The sequence below is a fragment of the Lynx canadensis genome, chromosome A1, assembly GCF_007474595.2.
Source record: "Lynx canadensis isolate LIC74 chromosome A1, mLynCan4.pri.v2, whole genome shotgun sequence".
Taxonomy (NCBI): domain Eukaryota; kingdom Metazoa; phylum Chordata; class Mammalia; order Carnivora; family Felidae; genus Lynx; species Lynx canadensis.
The window spans coordinates 66,668,188-66,686,721 of record NC_044303.2 but is presented as its reverse complement, the minus strand read 5'-3'; positions in this window follow the sequence as shown (position 1 = coordinate 66,686,721).

Here is an 18,534-nt window from a genome sequence, read left to right as displayed (position 1 = left end):
CCTGAACCTAAAGGAATGTGAACACATTGGTAAGTTTCCCCGTAAGGATGGAGAAAGAGCCGACACAGAGAGGGGTCAGGTCTGCAGACACTGGTCACCTTCCCTCGGGTGATTTAGAAGTGCCTGATGGCAGGGCTGAGACCCTGAGTTTTGTCTTCTCAGAACAAGAATCATACAAAGTAGTTCATGGTGCGTGAGGGTCTGTGTGACCATGAACACTCTCATGTTCAGCCGTAAGCCGAACTACTGCTCTAATGGGTTTTCACGAGGATCCCAGTTCATATAGAATGGAAAGCCTCTTGAGAGCCTCAGAAAAGTATCCCAAACCTGGTTTCCTTTTGAATCCTTGACTGCGTCCTGCAAATACACAGAACAGAACTGGACCCATATACACCTGCGAAGGGTGTTGGCACAATGTCTTCTTCCCAACATCTCAGCCAGGCTAGTGCTAGGATTTTTGTAAACATATCCAGAAAACTGTGTCTTTTCACCTGTATCTGCCCCACACATCCTTTACAGAGGGAGGGTAAATCAGGCTTCTGGAGGGCTACAGCTCCAAAGGGTGGGAGTGAAGTTAGATTTGGTTTGGTAAATGCCTCCACCCTCCCACAGGGGTTATGTAAGAGACCCGCTTTTTTTTTTTTTTTTCTTTTTTCTGGCAATATCTCTTGGAAGAAAGGCTTTTTTTGGAAACTCTTACATCAGAAGCAGTAACTGCTATTTTCCTACGTATAGTAACACATTTGAAGGGGCCTTCTTTTTGGCCAACAGTCATCAAGCTTCCAGCTTTCCATGGCGGGATAGGAGTCTTCTTAGGCTGGATGTTTAAACTGGATGCTTCAGTACAAGAATGGGGGAGCGGTTTTTTTCTTGAGAACAGGTTGTTGGGTCTTGGTGAGTGAGACTGCCGGAATGGAGTCACTCCTCAAATCAGTAAGGCTGAGATTGGCCAATGATTTGCCCCTTGTCAGTAAGAGCATTCATTGGTGCTGCTGTCAAGACTTTTCCAGCACATGGCACACTGCAGAAATCGGAGTGTTGAGCGTATGTGCATCTTTACAGAGGCACATCCGATAATGTTGATAGGAAGTCACAGGGTGTGGGGGAAAAAAATCTGCTGGGGGAATCACTGCAGTTTCTTTTCATTGAAAATCTTGATCGAATGCCGAGCAATATTGTGGCAGATGTGATTTTGGATTTGCAGTGGGGCTTCAGGCTGAACAGGCCTAAAACAGAGCCACTCAGAGGAGTCCTTTACGAATCTCTGCAAATATAAATCCCTAGCCTCTTATTCCGGACAAGCTGGTGATGTGCTTTCTTTTTCAGTTGTCTTGAATTACTTTCCGCTGCACGTGTGTGCAAGTTACCACCTACGCTTTCTCACTCACTCGGCTCAGCACCGTCAGCAAGGACAGTCCCCGATTACAAACGCACTTAGAGGGTGATTTATGCGTGGAGATAGCAGCATACTCGATGTTGCTGAGGGAGGAAAAACTCCTGATCCTTAAAGGCAATGATAATGATGTGGGTGTAAAGAGAAGTCAGGGTGAAAGAGGAAATAGGCCTTTATCACCAGCAGATCTTTCCCGTCCAAGATAAAGGGAATCCTTCGGACTGGCCGGTTGAATCGGTTGCCCTCCTGGCTGCATCCCACCTCCTTTCATGGTCCCATTTATCTCGTCACCTGATATTGTCTGTGCCTTAAAAACTCCCGTCACAATAGAGACTTCAAATAGGTGGGGAGGAGAATTAAGAGCTTAAAGACATCTGGTGATAGGCAACTTGGATTTAGGCTTGGACGTTACAGGATCTCCATTTTAAAACATCAAAATGTTCATTTTGTGCGGTGTGAAATGTGACTTTCAAAGATGACCCTAATCTCAGGGGAGAGATAGTCTGTCGACATATGTGAATTTCACTAGACAGCCTGTTTTTGCTTCCCTGTGAGGAATTAAAGTAGATATGCTAAAAGGTTGTACCTCTTTCAAAGCTGATTCTCCCTGCAAGAAAGTGTTGAACTGCAGTTGGCGATGGAAGGGGCCGATAAGGCGTCTAGTCAGTCACTGCCTCCGTGGGTGGCTGCTCTTTTGACATATCTGAATTCGGAGTGAGGGGCTGTTTGTAACAAAGACTCACATACAAAATTTACATGGTCAGAAAGGTTTGTAATATAACGAACACCCTTATCATCGCTGGAATCTTTACAACAGCTTGGATGACTTTTTAATTGTGGCTTAATACAGTTAATTATGGCAACTCTTCCCCATTTTCCAGGAGGATGAATTAATATTACAGATCATTAATGCTACTAAATTGGCATAATAATATACTAGATTGAACGTCGCAGTTATGTTAAGACCTGCTTTATAATTTGGCTCTTTTGTTATTTGCCTTAAATAGGAACAGCATGCATGATGCTTGCCTCTGAACAGTGGGCTTCATGTGACCACTTGTGTCCTTTTCCTTAATAAATTATTGATACGTAAAATCCCAAATGGAAGACTTCTTCGTCTTCAGACTGTATGTGAAGCCAACATTTTCTTTCTAATATCCACTTCATCAGTATAAAAGTTAGAAAGCTCTCTGACTCTTGAGCCAGGTTTTATAATTAGACAAGACTGCATTTTACATCTGCAAAATACTCATGCTTAGTGGGGAAAAAAATGAGAAACGCGATATGTTCCATTCTATTGCAATGGTTATACCATTTTAATCTCTTAAGTTCAATATATATCCTCTAGCAGGCTATACTTCTAGGATTTCATTTTTAGATCCTTAAGGCTGCATATATCTGTCAAACCGACATAATGAATTTAAAGTGCTAATGCCAGAAGACCAGAAAAACATTGAAATATATCCTTGGTTGATTAAATTACCACCTCCAGCTACTTTACATCCTTATGTCCAAATAGATTTTCTTTTTACTTACCAAGTGTCGGATCTGGAAGATGTGGAAGATGTAATTTTATGGTAAAAACATGCACATGTCTTTAGACAAGAGTGTTTTATTTAAGCATCTTTTTAAAGTCTGTCCGGTATTTCTGTGATAGGACTTGAAATTTGATTACGGGTCCTTTCAATTACGCTCAACCTGCAGGTTAACCGGTAACTTTCAAGTGTATTCTTGGAATGGAATTTGTGTTTAATATCTGGAGTACTAGTATTCAAATGCGCATGATAACGATATTAGAAATATGTGAACTTGCTTTGCAAAAATAGAAAGACAGCAAAGGATCCTAATCTTCATGTTAGAAATTGTTTCTTCAGGAACTGCCTAGATTGACCAACTGACCACTTAAGGTAGCAAAAATGACTCAGTCCTTCCTCCTAAAAGGGGATGCTTAGTCATCTAACTAGTCTGTCACAAAAGGGAGACCGGGTGGAAAATCTTATTCTTACTTGTCAAAGGTGCAGTCAAAATAATCCTAGAAATAAAAATGCTATGGATCTCAGTAAGGAGAAAATACTGGTTTTCCTTTCAACTTTTGCTCCTGGAATTTAAGGTAGAATCGAAGCTGAAAGATAGTCATGTTTTCTATATGCCTGTCATCGAAGACTTCGAGTATACTGCCTTAAACAACTCCACACACCTTCCTGTGTGCTCTTATCACACGGTCTGGTTCGTACACACTTACACACCCAGGCACACTCAATTACACAATCACAACTCTCAAATATACGCATATTTCAGTGATCACCCGCACACAAAGGAAACATAGAAGCAAATGCGGCTGCAGTGTATGGGGTTCATTTTCTATCAGAAGGTGGCCCGCTACGAGCATCCGCATCTGCATCTGCTACAAGACACCCTTCCCTGGCCATCAGGCATGGGGAGGACCGATTCTGACCACATGTTCACCATCCACACCCGTCCAAATCTGACCGAGGGTGGGAGAGGATGGTTCTTCCATCTCAAGGTTAAGTTTCTGGAACCTTGCAGAAACAACACGCAATGCAAAGACAGTGGGTATCAGTGCTTAGACATCAGGGTGCCGTCACGTCTGGGGGTGAAACTAAAGACTGCAATGAACGTGAAATCAAATGACGAGTATCAGAGGAAACAGGAGCAGGGACTGAAGGCAAGAGAGCAGATTTGTAGTGCTTTGAAATGAAACGTTATAATCCCTCCGACAATCCTGTTGACTATGAGCTATAGCACTAGGAGTACAACGCAGGAAAAAAGATACATTGTGGGATAAACAGCTTCTTCTAAGGTAAAACTGAATGGCCAAAATAGATGAATAAAGACACACAATGGAGAGAGAAAAAAGAAATGAGTCAGTGGCAATATAAGCAAAAGGTAAAAGTGAACAGAGGACAGAAAGGCAGAACAGAAAAAAAATGTAAATGAGTGAGACAAAAAAGCCAAAAGACGAAGAAGAAAAAGAGAACGAGAGGGGGGAAAGAAGTAATATTTTCCTTGATAAAAATGCACAAAAGGGAAGATGAACTTTGTTCTTTTTCTCTTTCTACTCTCCTCTCTTTTTCTGCTTTTCGCCTCGCAGCACGCCAGCCTAAGCTGAGAGCTGTAATGTCATTAAATTGCAAATGCTTTTTCATTTCCGACACACACTGTTTACTTATCTGGCAAAAACATATGTTGGAAGGAATCCGTTAAATTCTGCCCATTGCCTTGGGTAAAAGTGCAATGGAAACGGACCCACCGAGCGTCCTCTTTCTTCTTCTTTAGCACTCCCCTTATCTACAAGACGGCTTCGCAGAAAACTGGCTAGTTCAATGAAAAATGAAGATACAGCGGGAGATTAGGGGAGAACACTGAGCACAAAATTCCTGGAGAGAGGGTCACTCCATTGCAAATGATTTCACTCCTCTAGATCTGCATAAATTACTATTTTTAAGGCATCTCCAAAGTCTGTATATTTTTCTCACTCTGTCAAACATTTAATTTCACGCCCCGTGTTCTGAATATGCTAAAATGCATATCTCTGATGCACCTTTAAGCCAGAAAAACGAATGCAAAATTGAAGATAAAATGATGTGATTTGCACTACAAGCCTATTACTTGAGGTATTTACATATAGTTTACCTCTGCAGTTCTGAGGATGATTTATTAAAAAAAATCTGGATTAAGCTCATATAAATATGTATAAATCTTTGTTTAGAAAATAGATTTTGCAGCTGTTGTGTCAAAAAAGTTCTTTAAGATTCTGTGAAGAATTTTCCTTTTAGCATGCTTTAAGAGGGAAAAATGGGGGACAGAATTTGACATTCTGCTTGGGGGGGGGAGAGTATATCCCACCATCCGGCAGTTATAAAGACTCCTTTATTACTCTTCTTTGCCCAAAGCAGCTTGGCCCGTCCTCGCTCTTTTATTATACTTATTTAATTTTCTTCTTCTTCTTCTTTTTTCCTTTTTGCTTGGGCCCAAATAATAGTGCCCTGGATTACTAAACTCAAATTAAATATCGCTGTTTAATGACTGAAACAATCGTGAGCCTTTTGGACTCGTCCCCAGCCCCTGCCCTGTGGCCTTTCCCAAACTCGCCGTCTTCCAATCAATACATCCTCCAAGAGTCTCCTCACTGACACCAAGCCCTGGACCTACCCGGCGAGAGACTTGTAGCTACCGCCTTGGAAATGATTATTAACACACTGCAAGTAAGAGATCTTCTCCACTGGAGGAGCAATTCTAAAAATACTGGCGTAAAATACAAGTTATTAAATAAATAAACAAACAAACTGGCGTTTCCTTTAAACAATCCCCACATGTGTGTGTTAGCATCCCCCCGGCTAAAATCTAAAGTTTTGCCTTTTTATCTGAAAAATGCTTCATTTAGTCTGGCTCTCGAATTCCCCCTGATCCCTGTCCCTCTGTAATCACTGTGGGGGGGGGGGGGGGGAATTACTCTTTGCTGTTTTCTTATTACGCTTTGGGTTTGGGAGAGTTCAGGTAACGAAGTTGACTTGTTCCGAGCTGAGCACACCCCAGACCCTGCACAGACAGCACCCCACTACGTGATGAGGGCTGGGCCCAGCTTCTGCACCGCACCTGCCCAGATGCTGTGGGAACCGTTGCTTCTGGAAGCACATAGTGGGAACAGCTCTGTCTTCAAAGCCCTCATTAATCCTTTCGCAATTAAAACAAGAAAGGGATGTTTGCAGGCATTTGATCACTTTCGGTGGAGATACGAGTTTGCTTGCAAAAGATTGAATTCCAGTTCTGGTGCACTGCGCCTGCTTCAAGGTGACTAATGACGATTTGAAAGAATGAAACGGCATCGTTCTCAAAAGTTAAAGAGTCATTCTTTTTTGCACAAAATGGCTTAACAATCCCCCCTAGTGGTCTGTTTCCTGTTACTGTGATTTATGAACACTGCTTTCCCAAACTGCCTGCTCGGTTTGTTACAGGTTCATAGCGAATAACTGCAAAAAAACATAACCCAAACCAAAGGGAGCCTGGAGCTGGGATTCCCTCCTCTCCGACGCCTAGGTGCTGCTTGATTTTCTCCCCCGCACAGAGATAGGACTAAATCCCGCAAAGCCTAGCTTTCGATTTCAAGGGTGTTTCTCTGAACTGATGAACAACCCCAGCTTTCTGGTGCTTATGATCTGGACACTGAAATCAGTGGGTGGACTGACCATCATGGGGGGTAAAATGCACTCAGGCTTTCCAACATTTCCAGTGCTGGGTTTGGGTTCCTGAAGGGAAAAGGAATGAATCATAGAAGTGGTCTGTGCCCTTCTTACAGGAAGGTTTGGCTCAGACTGGATTATTTTAATCTTTCAGGAGAATTATCTTTACATGATCAAAAACGCTATTTGTTTTTCAAGAGTCCACAAAGAAAATGCCTCGTCATCACTGCCACCTCGTATTCTAGCCTTTTCTCTACTCTGCACACTAAGGGCGGGAAATCCTGTCTCCTTCAGTGTTTGCAGGTGCCGTGAACTCTAGCCTTCTCCTCTGCTTCCTTCTAGACCCCTGTCAGTACATGAAGCTGGCTCACACTGAGTTGGGGCCACCTAAGTATTTCAAGCTTTGAACACTGAGAGGGAGATATCCCATTCACCTGAAAGCTAGCTTCATTTCCCTTGGCCATGCTGCCATTCATGCTCCTTTCACACTCTATGTAGAAACGGAATCTAGCACATGTTGAGGTCATATAGCATTGCCCCTTGATAGCTCTGATGAGGACAGCATCAAGGTTTCTTACGTTACGGGGATATCTTTGTTCAGGCTGCTCTAACAAAATACCACTCACTTGGTCACCTCACAAACTGCAGAAATTTACTGCTCATAGTTCTGGGGGCTCTAAGTCCAAGATCAGGGTGCCAGTGTGGGTGGGTTTCCGTGAAGATTGTCTTCTGATGGCTGGTTTCTCCCTGTGTCTTCACGTGGTGGGAGGAGAGGGTCTGTATGGGTCCTTTATAAGAACACTAATCTCATTGATGAGGGCTCTGCCCCCAGGACCCAATCACCTCCCAAAGGCCCCATCCCCAATAGCATCACACTGGCGGATGAGGATTTCAACGTATTTATTTGGGGGAGACACAAACATTCAGAGCATAGCCCTGGAATATAGGGCTATGTTAGATATTTATTAGATACACATTTACAAAAAAAATAGTACAAAACAATGCGAAAACCCTAAGCCCCGACTCACAAGAAGCTTACAACATCAGGAAAAATTAACATGTAAAAATGAATCCATTGCCAGCCTCCATGCACTCCAGCCTTGGTTTGCAGACTTGTATCTAGACTATTCCCCTCAATAATGCTCGGACTGGCATTCATTTCCCTCCTTTCAGTTTCTTCAGTCTCCCTCCAGGTGCACAAAACCATCATTTCTTGCTAGAAATACTCTGGGAGCCCCAGCACCTCCTTTCATTTACTTGGTAACTCATCTTAGCCCCAGTAGCAAGAATGTTTACCTAACTGTGCGACTTTTCTTCTCAGAAATGTGCTCCAGTTCCAAACTATGTTGTCATGAAACTTCATCTTAGCTTTGAGGCCCCCTAAAAGGACTGGCCTCTTCAAGCAACCATTTAGTAGCATAATTGTCACCTTCTTCTGTACTCTAGACCATAGTGAGTTCAACCTGTTTGCTCTTCCTTGGACCACAGCTTAGGGTTTTTTTACACCTACACATACCTCTCCTGCACAGACAAATTGACCAAGGAGCTAATGACGCTTAGGCCTCAGGGCTCAGCCTGGCATAGGCCATTTCTAAGGCCTCCCACCAAATTTTGTGTCAGTTTTCTTAAGGAGGGTCCCCAAGATTTTATAAGGTTCAGGCCCCACAAAATTAGTACCTCCTCCAGCCCCTTTGTTGTTTTACCCAATGTGGACATCTACTCAGTCCAGAACCTTCTTGGGACTTGCACATATGCCTGTTCATTCTCTCCTTCTCTCTGAACTACATATTGTACTTGTGTGTATTGTCACTTTTAGGAGTTTGAGGATTTCCCCCTGCAATTTTGTTATCTCTCCCATTAGATGACATAATGATTCCACAGGAGGGACTGTCTCATTTTTATATTCTGTACAGAATCGAAGAGCCTTGGTTTCACATTTTAAGCATACTAAACAAACATTTTGACCAAATGCTTCTGGGGAAGTTTTAAACAATTTGTTTGTGAGTATCTATATTAAAGATTATTAGAGGCGAAAACTGTAATTTCTCAATACCAAAATCAAAATAAGCAAACATTCATGGAGCATATTCACTGTTGCATCTTTAAACCCAGCATGGATAGGTAATAAATACTTCTTGAATTCATCATATGTAAGTCAGGACTGGAGGTAGAGGGTAGATATTGTTACCCACTGACTTATATCACTAAAGAAACCAGGGCAATTTAACAGGCTTCTGGCATGGGGCTGGATCTAGAAATCAATCTCTTCCTCCATTGGTTTTACGTCTGTGTTGGATTCACTCCATGCAGGTCTAATCCACACACTGACATGACTTTTAGTACCCCTAAAGCATACATCCCCAGAGTGGGAGAGAAAAAAAAAAAGCTCCTTTTCCCCAAACTTTCCAACAAAAGTTGCAAAGTCAAGTCTCATTAGACCAACTCGAGGCACAACTTGTCCCTCCTGACTTGTGCCTGGAAAAAGGACCAGAGCTGGCTGTGTGCCCTCTGGAGAGTGGGAAGGAGGTTAACCCCCATGGAAGCCACAGGGATTGGGAAAACAGTGGGAAGTAGCACCTAGCAGAAAATTGAGGAGGCCACTCCCATTTCTTTATAGAAAAATGTGAAGAATAATTAGAAAGCAAGAGAAGTCTCTTTTTTATTTATCTTTTATCTTTTTAATTTTTCTTTTTATTTAAATCTAAGTTAGTTATGTATAGTGTAATTATGATTTCACCCAGTGCTCATCCCAATAAGCATCGTCCTTAATGCCCCTTGCCTATTTAGCCCATCCGCCGACTCCAAATGCCCTCCAGCAACCTTAAGTTTGTTCTCTGTATTTAAGAGACTCTTACGGTTTGTCTCCCTCTCTGTTTCTATCTTACTTTTGCTTCCCTTCCCGTGTTCATCTGCTGTGTTTCTTAAGTTCCACATAGAGTGAAATTATATGATATTTGTCTTTCTCTGACTGACTGATTTCCCTTAACATAATACACTCTAGTTCCATCCATGTTGTTGTAACTGGCAAGGTTTCATTCTTTTTGATCACCAAGTAATATTCCATTGTATATACAGACCACATCTTATTTATCCATTCATCAGTTGACAGACATTTGGGCTCTTTCCATACTTTGGCTATTGTCGATAGTGCTGCTATAAACATTGGGGTGCATGTGCCCCTTTGAATCAATATTTTTGTCCTTTGGATAAATACCTAGAAGTGCAATTGCTGGGTCATAGGGTAGTTCTGTTTTTAATTTTCTGAGGAACCTCCATGCTGTTTTCCAGAGTGGCTGCACCAATTTGCATTCCCACTAGCAGTGTAAAATTGTTCCTCTTTCTCCACGTCTTCGCCAGTGTCTGTCGTTGCCTGTGTTGTTAATTTTAGCCATTCTGACAGGTGTGAGGTAATATCTCACTGTGGTTTTGATTCAATTCTCTCTGATGATGAGTGATGTTGAGCATCTTTTCATGTGTCTGTTGGCCATCTGGATATCTTCTTTGGAAAAGTGTCTATTCATGTCTTTAAAGCAAGGGAAATCTTTATGATCTGCTGGTTGGAATATGATTTGGTAGAACCACTGTAAAAATAGTTTGGGGTCATGTTGTGAAATTAACATGTGTGTTGTCTGTGACCTGCAGTCTCACTGCTCAAGTGTGTCCCAGAAAACTGCTTTTAAAATAAAAACAGTTTATTTATTTGTTTTTGAGAGAGAGCAAGAGCGGGGGAGGGATCGAGGGAGGGGGTGAGAGAGAATCCCAGGGGTGCTCCATGCTGTTAGCACAGAGCCCAACTCAGTGCTCCATCACCTGGTTGGTGAGATCATGACTTGAGCCAAAATCAAGAGGTGGATGCTTAATTGACTGAGCCACCCAGGCTCCCCCCAGAGAACTGCTTTCACACAGGCACAGTGACGTCCACAGCAGCATTGCACAGAGTTACCGATTTGGAGGTGGAAAATGGTGATCATCTATCATGCCAACTCTCCGTTTACGAGCTGGAATATGTATATAAAGAGAAATCTTTCCTTATCTACTAATACAGTTCATATAGGGAAGACAGGGTAAATACTTTATGTCACCTTTTTGCTTTATCAATTTTCAAAATCATGATTTAGCTTCCTTCAATGGCAATCAAGTTTTTGGTATTTCATGTGTTTAACCATGTTTGATGCATTTCAGTCCGTTGAGGTTAACAGTCTTCTTGATGCTCATGTCGGTCCATCTTTGGCCATGGAGAAGCTTTTCATGTTGGTTCTCAAGTCTGTTAGAAATCTTTGATTGTTTTTCTCTTTCTGGTTCAACAAGATGCTCTGGCATCATCTTCTACATTCCCTGTGCCAAACCCAGGGCAGCAGATGTTCCAAGGAGTCCTAGTTCCTTTGAGTGAAACATGGCATACGGAGAAGGCCTGGAAGTGTTCATGGCTACTGGGCTCACCACCGGTTCTTGGTTTTTCCAATGGACAGCACTAGGAATGTATATATATTAAAGATACATGATATCAAGAGTTCATAGTGATATTTCTAATTTAAATTCAGGGCTACAGGGTTTTACTTAACCTCTTCTATACTACATTGTATCTCTCTTTTCCCATGTTGAGAATGCTACTTCTCAAAGCACTTAATACTTGATTTAAAAAAAAAAACGCAACTTCTTTTGAATAGTTGATCATTTTTACTAATTGATCAACGTAATTGGCAATAATGTTTTGATTTTTCTTATGGTTCTTTTTTTTTTTTTTTTTTTTAATTTTTTTTTTTTCAACGTTTATTTATTTTTGGGACAGAGAGAGACAGAGCATGAATGGGGGAGGGGCAGAGAGAGAGGGAGACACAGAATCGGAAACAGGCTCCAGGCTCTGAGCCATCAGCCCAGAGCCTGACGCGGGGCTCGAACTCCCGGACCGCGAGATCGTGACCTGGCTGAAGTCGGACGCTTAACCGACTGCGCCACCCAGGCGCCCCTGATTTTTCTTATGGTTCTAATTAAGCTCACTCAAAGAAAATTATCTCAAAGATATCATTCTTTTCCTAAAGAAAATTTTAAATCGAAGTATTTTACCTTTACATAGTTCCAACATTATTGGGGTATCCATTTCTCTTGTACTAATGCTAGTAAAATATGTAATATTGGCAATGTTAGTATTTTCCAGTTTTGGGTCTGAAGTCCACAAATTATGACTTTTGAGTAGTCCAATTTAGTCAGATAAGTGCTCTGTTCACAGGTAAGACATGAGCTGCTTTGTCCAAGTAAAACACATGCTACTAAATCAGACCAGTGATTATGTAGTCTTGCACCAAAGAATGTCTATGAGAGAGCCTGGTGATGGCTTACAATGACATCAGCATATAAAAAGATAGGCCCAAACTTTCAGGTCCTCATTAGCACAGTAAAGATGTTATCAACTCTACCAAGCAGGTTAGTGGAGAAGTAGGATAAAATGCCAGTCTAGGATTAAATGCCCAGAGGGTGCCTTCCTTCTCCCTTGGGAAAAGTATAAGAATTTGAATACAACTTGTCCAAAGTTACATCATTAAGTGATACAGCTGGAGTGATCCTTGAATAAGAAGAGCCCAATGTCCATACATGTTCTTTCCACCAAAATAAACTGTTGTGATTGTAAAATATGTGTACTAGGGGCGCCTGGGTGGCTCAGGTGGTTGAGCATCTGACTCTTGATTTCGGCTCAGGTCATGATCTCACTGTTCATGGGATTGAGCCCCACGTCGGGCTCTGTGCTGAGTGCTGACTATGGAGCCTGTTTGGGATTCTCTCTCTCCCTCTCTTTTTGCCCCTCCCCCCAAAATAAATAAATAACTTTAAATAAATAAATAAAATATGTGACCTATACACGTGCCTAGCTCTTTACACACTCATCCTTTACCATATTTGTATATATACTGTACATGTACACACCTGTGTGTATGGGCATAAACTCATATATACACACATATATGCATATGTACACACACACACATACATTCATATATAAATAATATAAAAGAAAATAGGTAGAGAGTTAGGCATGTTTATAATTCACAGATATATCCAATACATACATATGGCTGACATGGCTTCTTTGGGTAATGAGTCTTACATATTTACGACATGTTTTAACAACTTGCCTTTGAAGTATATGCCTAATACAGATCATAAAGCCAAGGACCGAGTTTCCCTGCCATCTTGCACCTTATTTAATTCTCAGTTTGTACTGAAGAAATATTAACATTGTGACCATAACATTATAACAAACAAACAGAACAATTCAAAATCAGAAGTCACAAGAAGGGAAAAATTAAACTGGTCATTTATGGAAAACTAAGCCATAGTCATTCCGATCTCATCCCTTCTAACCAAGATAATACTCGGAAAAAAAGAACAAGTAGATTACACACTATAGGAAGTATACTTATGACTGTAATCCTTCTTTATATAGACATGTAATAGAGCAAAATCTCGCTTCTGTAGTATATGTTCCTGAGGCAGGGTTGGGCACCTTAATTTTAGCATTTCAACTGTAACTTTAAATTTCTTACAATTCAAGTATCTACTGAATTCACTTTTAGGCACACACCTATTAGCATTTAAAATAAGTTAGACCTCACATCTAGTAAGTATGAAGACTCATTTGTTGCAGTGTGGCTAAAGCAAATGCCAATAAATTTTGTATTTCTTGGTAGATGTGAGGAGAGTGAACGAAACTGTTCACTTTCAACACACCATCCCACAAATGTGGAATCCAATGGGTGAATTCAAAATAAAATGAAATGAGACATATCTGAAAAGTAGCTGCTGTACTTATGTGCTAATCACACCTCAAAGCATAACATTGCTTGTTGTTTTTTTTTTTTTAAATAGGAGCAATAAAATCCTATTATGGATTAATCTTGTGCCAAATTTTGTTTTTTAATCAAATCTATTTTGAGCTAAAGAAAATACAAAATGCAAATGAGGGGCCTGATCCTCCAGATCTTGTGAACATGTAAGGGCTGATACACTTCAAAGATTTGTTTAAAAACTCATCAATTAAAATCCACACACGACACAGCAAAACATGCTTATTTGTAAACCTTTTAATTTTATATTCCATGTAAAGTTCCAACCTAATAAAAGTCTTTGGGGGAGAAGGTTTTAAAATTCCTAAAACTAGACATTCATAAATAAATACTGGCCTAATTTAATTTCTTACATATGTACCAGACTCTCAGGCTGCAAGTTAGAATTTCATGCTGTAAACAAAAGCAAACAACAACAAGAAAACCATGTTGAAAAGAGTCGGTGCTCTCAAATATGCAGCCCCATTCTCTCCAGTATACACACCACTTGAACACAAAGGGTGGGTGAGTTCATGGAAGGGTTGTTTGTGCGGCATTTCCCCCGTGTGCTTTCTCCATCTGGGATGAAATATTCATTAGCAGGCCTAAACAAACTCTTCAGAACATTTTTATCTCAAAGTGAGAAAATGCTATTCAAACAGGCTGCTAATGAAGCCATCCACCATCTTGTTTGATGTTCTTGTAGTTAAAGAGTGCTCTGAAAGGCTTCAGGCAGTCCCTACTCTCAGTTGGCAACTGTTTCAACCGCTGTGGGGCCATTGTGTAGCTGCAACACAGACTCCTGTAAAATGCCAACCCACATGCTGTAAATGTAAAATACAACAATATTCATGGACATCAACTATATAACATTAGGTATCACATAAACTACATTTTACTACATGAGATCACACTCATAATAACATATCATTATAAGGATGCTGCTTCTGAGAATTCAAAGCATAAGAAGGAATGTGTTTCAGTTTCTGTCCTGAAGCCAGAGAACACAGAAAATATTGGGACATAAATGTACACTGTTGATGAAATATGTAAAACAAGTAGTTTGTGCATATATATACTTCATAGGCATATCTCACACTACGTAAGAGGCAAATATGGGAAATGTATATTATTCCAAGGTGTGTGTGGATATGTGTATATACGCAAAACTATAAGTAAAATTAAAGTGTGTAAAATGAAAATTTTATACTAATATTGTGATGATTCAAAGAAATTAAAGAAAATTTTTTAAACATTTATTTACTTTTCAAGGAAGAAAGACTGAGCGGGGGAGGGACAGAGAGAGAGGGGGACACAGAATCCAAAGTGGGCTCCAGGCTCTGAGCTGTCAGCACAGAGCCCGATGCGGAGCTTGAACTCGTGAGCCATGAGATCATGACCTGAGCCAAAGTTGGATGTTTAACCGACTAAGCCACCCAGGTGCCCCAAAGAAATTTTACGATGCTTTTATCATACAGGCTATTACTACTTTGGTTCAACTGGATTGGTACAGTTATTCAGAAGATGATTTTGCAGCATTTGTGCTGAAATGGAATGTGTGCCAAGCCCATAGGTACTGTGTAGAAAGTCACTAAATATAACAGTCTACACCCAGATGACACACAGGTATTTCAAATTCAATATGTTAAAAGCTAAACACAACATTTAATCTCAATAAAATTGTCCCTCTTCACGTATTTTCTATTTCAATTCATGGCAACCTCTAGGCAAAATTCTAAGAGGTCTAATGGCAACACCCACCCATTGGTGTTGGGTGCTGGATAAGGCCTGTGAATCCAGTGGGATCATATTCATGGGATCACTCCCGTGGTTATGGTACACTATGTGGCAAAGGTGAAGGGATTTTGCAGATGTAATTAAAGTCCCTAAATGGTTGACTCTGAGTTATCAAAAAGGAGATGAACCTCGGCAGGCCTGATATATTCAGGTGAGCCCTTTAAAAGAGGGTATAGAAGGTTGAGAGATTCTCCTTCTGGCTCTGAGGCAATAAACTACCATGTCGGGAAAGGACTGTCAGAGGGCCACATAGCAAGGAACTACAGATGGCCTGTAGGAGTTAAGAGCAGTCCCCAGCTGACAGGTAGCAAGAGAACGGGACCTCAGTCTTACAAGTGCAAGGGACTGAAATCTTCCCACAACCCATGAGCTTGGAAGAAAACCTTGGGCTCCAGAAAGGAACATGGCTCAGCTGCCACCTTGATACAGCCTTGTAAGACCTGGGCAGAAGACCAGCTAAGCCATGCCTGGACACTCGACCCATGGAAACTGACATAATAAGTGTGTGTGGTTTAAAGCTACTAAGTTTGTAGTAATTTGTTAAACAGCAATAGAAAACTAATAAATACATCAACCTCCCCAGTTTCCCGAGGCAAGGCAGAAATCTTGGGCGTCATCCTTACCACTCATTGATTATGACTGTTCACAATCGATCTTATTTCCAAAATACATTTTTTATTCCTCTTCGGTCAGGTCTGCAGTATTTCTCACCCTTGTATTCTTAGTCTGATAGTCAAAATGCTTCCTGATCGGGCTAATACCCCCATCGCTAGCCTCATCTTCTGGCACTCTCCAACTTAGACTTTGCTCTCTGGTCTTACCAAATGACTGTATTTCTCCATGCACGCTCATTCAAGCCTCTGCGCTTTGCACAGACCCATTCACTTTGCCTGAAACATCCTTCCTTTCATGGGCTACCTGGAAAACCTCCCCCAGTCTTCAAGATCCTGAAATCTTCCCCTTATCCTTCATTTCCTCAATGAAGCCCTCTCTACCCCCTATCCCTAGACCTGGAGTTGCTTTCCTCTACAGTCTTTCTATCAGATTTTGTGCATAATTACTTCACTTTTACCTTGGCATAACATCATTATTGGATTCCATGCCTACCCTTTTCTGTTGTTGTTTTTTATTTTATTTATTTTGGTTTTTGTTTTTTCATTGTTTTTTATTTTTTAAGTGATCTCTACTTTCAAACTCACAACCCTGAGATCAAGACTCGCATGTTTTTCCGACCGAGCCAACCAGACACCCTTCCATGCCTATCCTTTATCTGTAAAATTTGAGGACAGAGCCTCTGTCTCCTTTGCCATTCCTTCCTATCTCTACCTCTAACACACTGCTTGGTACACAACAGGCAGTAAGTAAAAATTCAAAAATGCAAAAAAGAGTAGAACCCACTATCATAATAAAATATTATTTGTGAAACTTCCGCCTGCATTTGGCATTGTGCAATGTGCCATGTAAAGTTTAAAAGGTGCAATGAGTTAAGACCACTAATGAATATTGCTGTAAGACAAATCATAGAAACACTGCAGGCAGGAAGATAATAAAAGCAAACTAAAGACTGAAGAGCAGGAATATTGTTAAATTTGTGCTATGCATTGGAAAGGAAGACAATTAATTTGGGCATTAAAATACGCAGATCCGGATAAGAAGCATAGAACTTCACCCACAAATGGGAAAGACCATTATCATAGAAACTCATTCTCTCCCTCTTGTATGTCATCATATAAACTGAGTGCCTGCCCTGTGCCAGACAGGGCGCCAATAAAACAGGTGTGACCCAGTATAGCAGAACGTTTGGTGAAGATGCATTTTCTTTATTCCACATTCTCCGGAAAGGGCTGCTTGCCTTTACAAATCCTGAAGGAATAATTTAGCATTTTCATAACAATGGAAAACTGAAGAAAATCCAGTTGTTTCAACCAAATGTCCAGAAATTGGCTAAATAAGTGGTGGCATGTTTATACAATGGAATAACGTTCAAGTATTGTAACTGATGCTAAAAATTAGTATATCCTAAACATGATGAAATAATATTATGGTAGTATCCCACTTCGTATGTGTGTGGTGTGATATTTAGATTATGTTTGACAATAGAGGGGAAAATCTTTTGAGAATACATACAAATGTATTAACGGTGGTATGGACATAGAGTTTTATTTTGTGTTTGGAATATTCTTTTCTTGATTATACTTAACATTTTTCTTCCCTTAAACTCATCTAATTTTCCTATGTATTTAGTTTTGAAATGGAATATATTAAAAAAGGAATTTCTGATTAAAAAAATAACATGGATCCTTTTCTCCATACGTGCACATGGCCAGTAGGAAGGAGGTCATTGTTCTTGCTGACAAACTTTAGATAAATGGTCATTACTCTACAGATGCTTACTGAAAACCCACTCCCCTGGTTGGTCATATTCAACGGCAATCCAACATGATTTTGCTTGTATACCTTGTGTCTACTGACTTATGCCCCCATCTTATGTTAAACAACTTTGTTCGCTACCTTCATAGCTATGAATATAATGCAATCTTTTAAAAATACTCTTTAGGTGAAATTTACATACAGTAAAATGTGTGTACATTTAAGTGTGCAACTTGGTGAATTATGATAAATGTGTATATCTATGTCACAACATCCCAGTCAAGATAAGATGATTTCTAGCAACCAGAAAGTTCTCTTATGTCCGCTTCTAATCAATTCTCGCTGACCATGTTTCCATGGCCATAGATCAGTTTTACCCATTCTAAAACTTAATATGAACGTGAGGATACTCCATGTATGGCTTCTTTTGCTTAACATAATATTTTTGTGATTCATCTATGTTGCTATGTCTATCAATAGTTTGTTGCTTTTCATTGCTGAGTAATATTCCATTATATGAATATCCCACAATTTATTTATTCATTCCCCTATTCATGTTTTTCCCCCCAGCTTTTGGCTATTATGAATGAAGCTGCTATGAACATTCTTATTCAAGTCAAATGTCTTAATGACATATAGGCTTTTTCTCTAAGATAAAGGCCTACGAGTGGAATTGCTGGATCTCAGGATCAATGGTTTAACTGTATAAGACACTGCCAATGAACTTTCCAAAGTGGTTGGGTCAGTCTGCACTCCCCACAACAATGTATGTGAGTCGGAGCTGTGGCACGTTCTCTCCACCTGGGAGCTGTCAGTCTTACTAATTTCCGTCATTCTGCTGGATGTGAAATGGTGTTTGGTGGGATTTGTATCTCCCTGAGAGCTAATGCTGTGGAGCATCTTCCCATGTGTTTATTCATCATTCATATAGCTTTTTGCTGTCACATCAGTTCAA